The sequence below is a fragment of the Heterocephalus glaber genome, unplaced genomic scaffold, assembly GCF_053883595.1.
Source record: "Heterocephalus glaber isolate CG9 unplaced genomic scaffold, H.glaber_assembly_v1.0 deba00000122, whole genome shotgun sequence".
NCBI lineage: Eukaryota > Metazoa > Chordata > Mammalia > Rodentia > Bathyergidae > Heterocephalus > Heterocephalus glaber.
The window spans coordinates 9386664-9391677 of NW_028258138.1; the positions used below are offsets into that span (position 1 = coordinate 9386664).

At 50.2% G+C, this 5014-nt stretch overlaps 1 long non-coding RNA gene and 1 other non-coding gene across 2 annotated transcripts; both read right to left on the bottom strand.

Moving 5' to 3' along the window:
* Positions 1–235: 235 nt before the first annotated feature.
* Positions 236–371, bottom strand: LOC147830332 (small nucleolar RNA SNORA70). Its single transcript, XR_015439386.1, has one exon. It is a non-coding gene; the product is annotated as a small nucleolar RNA SNORA70 (small nucleolar RNA).
* Positions 372–1037: 666 nt separating this feature from the next.
* Positions 1038–4930, bottom strand: LOC110348615 (uncharacterized). Its single transcript, XR_002393973.2, has 2 exons — positions 1778–4930; positions 1038–1649 (listed from the first exon to the last, which is right to left on the bottom strand). It is a non-coding gene; the product is annotated as an uncharacterized LOC110348615 (long non-coding RNA).
* Positions 4931–5014: the final 84 nt, after the last annotated feature.

Consider the following 5014-nt stretch of genomic DNA (forward strand, 5'->3'; position numbering starts at 1 on the left):
AAGCCCCACTTCTTGGAGATGTGGGTCTTCTGGCGGCCAGGGAACTTGAATTTGGCCCTGCATAGGCTTCGATCACATGTTCCTTGTTCTGCAGCTTGATGCAGATGGACACAGTGACCTGTCCAATGTGAACTCTCACCACTTTGTCCTGGGATTCCTCAAAGGCACCTGCATGCCTATCTGGGGCCTAGGCTGGGGGCAGCAGGAGGTCAAATATGGGAAAAACTACCAGAAGCAGTGTCTCCAAGTTCCCTTAGGGCAGCCCGTGCAAGCAACAGGCCACATACACTACCAAGCAGGTTGCTGTCTGCAGCCACTGCACCCTGGGCACCCACCAGCAGAGGAACCCAGTCAGCTTTCATTGACTGCAGCTGATGATTTTTTTTTAACTCCACAATGCATTCATTTCTTATTCGAAAAGTTAAATAAAAGCTTCAGCTGTGTGAAGGAAGGATGGTATGGATAAAGTCTCCTCTCTGTCCCTTACGCCCTCAGAGCAGCCTGGTTCCTACCACAATGAGGAATGAAACCCTGTGAGGTCATCTTGGTTTCAGAGCCTGCAGTGGGCATATCTGGGTCCCTGAAGGTTCTAGAACTTACTCAGGCCTGCCCAGTGAGGTCAAAGGAGACTCTAGAACAGGAAGTCTGGAGCTAGGGTAAAATCTCTGATTGCTGAAGTGAGGAAGCAGGTGCCCAAGGTTGGGCTGCCTCCTCAAGACAGCCCAAGGGGGCCACCGTAGCTGCACTGTAGCCAGGCCAAGAGGGTTCCCAAGGCCAGCAGCCTGAATGGCCAGACCATGAGGCACTTGCCAACCATTTCTAACTGCTCTATCCCTGGTCACCCCCTCCACTGGTGGGAGCTGAGAGGTTTCAGGCAGAATTACTAAAGTGAGCGGAATTGGAGGCCTGGAATAGGAACTGGCCTCTGGAGCCGGAAACAGCTGCCCCTAGGCCTGGGCCTCAGCATCTTGACTGGCCGATTAGAGAAGTGAGGCTGAGGCCAGCATGCCAGAGTCCATTTTTTAATTTCCCTAGGGATCATTCCAGACTACAAGCAGCAGCCTCATTTATTTCTTCATGAGGGCTTTTATCGCCCCATGGCTGGAGGAGCGTGCAGAGCAGCCCCTGCTGTGCCCTGGCAATGCTGACAGGCCTGGGAGTGGCTGCCAGGGACTGCAAACCACCCTGGGCCTGGGTGGACAGGGCCTCTTAGCCACCAAATGCTCTGTTTACTCAATCTGAGTCATTTTGTCTGTCCATTATCACTGAGCATCTAATATGATCTCAGCACAAGCCCAGGCCGCCCCTGGGGTCTCCAAAGCCCCAAGTTTTTTCTTGTCTTCAAGGACCCTCCATACAACACAGCAAATGACAGAAAGGCTCTTGTACTATTCACTGATTACTTGGTTTTTCGTTCATTTCTTCATTTATTTGAGACAAGGTCTTGCTCCGTAGCCCACACTGGCCTGGAACTCACTGCCGTCCTCTTACCTCCAGCCTCCCAAGTGCTGGAGTGACAGCCTTGCACCACTGTGCCTGGATACTAATTGCTTTTTTCAGCTGCGTTTTATTTACAAGAATGCTGCCGCCTCCTCGAAGCTATGGATCTCTCTTGTACTTCTTGATGTTCTCAGAGCTCCCGGCGCAGCCTAGAACACAAAGCAAGTCTTGCAATAAATGCTCTCTGGTCACTTGCCAATTTCTAAGCTAAAAATAAAGATGCATTAGAATGAGGTCAGACCCAAGGTTGTTGCCTCCAACTCTCAGGAACACTCACCATAAAAGCCAGTCTAAGCAAGGCATGGCGGGGCACGCCTGTCATCCCAGCAGTCCGGGCGGCTGAGGGAGGAGGATCTCAAATTCAAGCCCAGTCTGGGCAACTTATGACTTAGGGAGGCCCTGTCTTAAAAGAAAAAAATTAAAGGACTAGGAATGTAGCTTAGTACACAGGCCCCAGATTCAATCCCCAGTACCACACACATACTCAAAGCAAGCCAGTCCATAAAGCAGCTTCAAGGTCCTATAAAGCTCTCCTCAACCCTGACGCCACCACTGTCACCCTCCAAGGACAATACTCACCTTCCTCTTCCTCCACCAGGGAGGCTCACAGTCCCCCTCAGACCCCTGGCACTCACAGGCACACACCCCCCCCCTTGTCATGTCTTGGCTCAAAGACCACCCTGGCCTCTCATTCAGCCTTCCTCTGCACCTGCTAAAAATCGCTCCCCAGCCTCCCATCCCCATCCCTCTGTCTTTGTTTATTTTTCCCACATCACGCATCACTACCTTACAATGCTACACTTCTCCTGTGTACTTTTCACCTGTCTCCTCTCATGAGAAGCTGTTTCCCAAGAGCAGAGCTTTTGGACTTTTGTCCAGTACTGCACCACTGTGTATACAGCACTACCTGGTACATAGTAGGTGCTTAATAAATGTGTGCTCCATACGTAACGTCCTGAGTAATTGTGCTGTGGCTCTTGCTCCAAGTTACTCCAACTAAAATGGCATAGATTATGCATTGTTTATTCCTATGGATAAAAAACACTTTTGTCCATTTCGCTATAGTTTCATAGGTGTAGTTTCATTTATTTTAGTCTTATAGAATACCATAGTTGATAAATAGAGCAGAAATTATAATGATCTTCTTTTCACAGAGGGGAAAACTAAGACTCAGAGAAAAGAGATTGTTCCAGAAATTTCTACTGGACTCTGGCATCTAGATTTCTGCAGGACTTTTCTTAAGTGCAGGAAGAAGGGTTGGAGGTAGAGGGCCAGGGATTTAGCTCAGTGGTTCCAGGGCCTGCCTTGCAAGCGCAACGTCCTGAGTTCGATCCCCGGTACCAAAAAAAAGAGAAATGAAAAGTGGGAAGGCTTCCCTTCCCCATCACATAGGTCACACTGACACCCCCATAGGAAAAGTCAAATTGGCAAGAAAAAAGCACAACTGATGGATTGAATCAAAGTTTTACATGACTTGGGATCCTGTAGAAATAAAGGTCTAAAGACTCTAGAAAAACTATTTTTATGCTTGGTTTTGTTGACCTAGGATAAAATAAACCCAATCAAGAACAAAGAAAGTTACATTTATTTGGGGCTAATTAGGATTGCAATCCAGGAAAACACAGATTGGAGCAGTCTTGAAAATGTGCTCCAGCTGGGTGTGGTGACACCGGCCTGTGATCCCAGCACTCCAGGGGACTGAGGCAAGAGGATCACAATTTAGCCACTGAGTGAGAGCCTATCTAGAAATAAAAGAAACGGTTGAAGATGTAGCTCAGTGTGAAGGCCCTGGGCTCAATTCCCAGTACTTCCACAGCAACAACAACCAAAAAAAAAAAGAAAGAAAGAAAGGAAAAAAAAGAAAGAAGGAAGGGAAGGAGGGAAAAATAGAGGCTGTATTTATAGTTCTAAACTGCAAGGGGAATAATTCGGGAATTATGATTGATGCTAGCAGCAGGAATTGGGGACAGGTAGTTGGGGGAAGGGGTTCATTGTACCAAAAGTCAGCAGGGGTTGACAATGGCTCAAAAGTCAACTGGAATCAGGGGGTGTGCTGTCAGCAGCCCAGTTCAAAGGTGCCCCCGCAGACATGTCTGACACATGATTAATAACGGCCCCCTGACTCTAAGTGCCCAGAACCAACCCTACTCCATTTTGATTTTTTTTCCGTGACAGTTTCAGTGAATAATGGACAGCCTTGTAGAAAGGTGAGTGGACAGGAGGGTGCTGCCTAAAGGTAAGAGCCTTCTGGGGAAGAGCAGGCCTGCCTGCCTGTTCAGATCCTTCTGGGCCTCTATGGGCAGCCTTCCTTCCTCCTGGGAATGAATCAGATTCCCTTTGGGGATGGACCTTACAATCTGCCATCACACAAGGTAGGTCAGGGGATTTCTCTTTGCACAGAAAGGCAGCAGGAAGACTAGGGTCACACTTCTACGTTTTCACGGCTGCACTGAAGAAAAGAGATTCTAGTTTCTGTGGCTCCCCTTGTGGGAAAAGAGAGCCCAAAAAAGAAGGGCAGGAGGTCAGGAAGCAACTGCTTCAGTGTTCCAGCTCCAAGTGCCCTCTCTGCTTTGGGGTACATTTTTCTGAGCTTCAACCTTTTCCTCAGCACCTTGGGACTGATCGTGAGCCCCTCTTTCTCTTCTGTCCTATGGATTCTTCCTGACCAGTCCTACTTTGCTTCAAGTAGAAATATTCATATTTTCCCTTCCTTTTCCTGCCTTCCAGAGAGCTGCTCATTTCCCCTCACACCTTACTCCACCCGCCAAGCCCGGAAGAACCCACTGCCATTGCCTCTTGGCAGAAAATCGGTTGCCCCGGGCTGCATTCTAAAAGTGGGCCTGTGTTCTCGAGGCCCTGTCACACTGCAAAGGACAGAAACAGGTCCAATGGGAATTTATTGTCATGATTCCGTAGAGTTAATGAAGACAGGGACTGGGCCCTCACTCTGGGGCCTGGAACTCGGGCTCCTGACATCTCCCAGACCTGCCTGGCTACCTCGGGGTCCCCTCCTTCACTCAGCACCCCTGACCCGCACTGGCACCGCAGAGCAACTCGCCCCACCTCTGCGGCCCACACCCCTACACCGGCCCTGTTTCTTTTGGCTTGGTGGCTATTCTGGGTCTCCCCCTCCTCTGCTAACCCAACGCTTTCCTCTCTAGGTCCCTGGTCTCCCTGAAAGGACACCCTAGTTCAAGAAGGGTAGATCTAGAAAGGTCTCCACACGAAGAGTTGCAAAGTCCGGGGAAGAAATTTGGGGGGCATTTCCGGGCGCGACAGAGAGCTTGGGTGGGCAAGCTCAGGGCTGGTGGTCTATCACGCGCACACGTGCACACACGCGCTCACACGCGGGGTGGGGGCACTATTGCCTGATGTGGTGCAGCATCGCCTGCTTCTCTTCGATCTCTGCGATACCCTGTCTTGCACAGACGTGAGGAGAGCGAGGGAAACGACAGTCAGTGGCGGGGGGGGGGGGGGGGGGGGCATGGAATTTTCCACCGCACAGCGAGGCTGC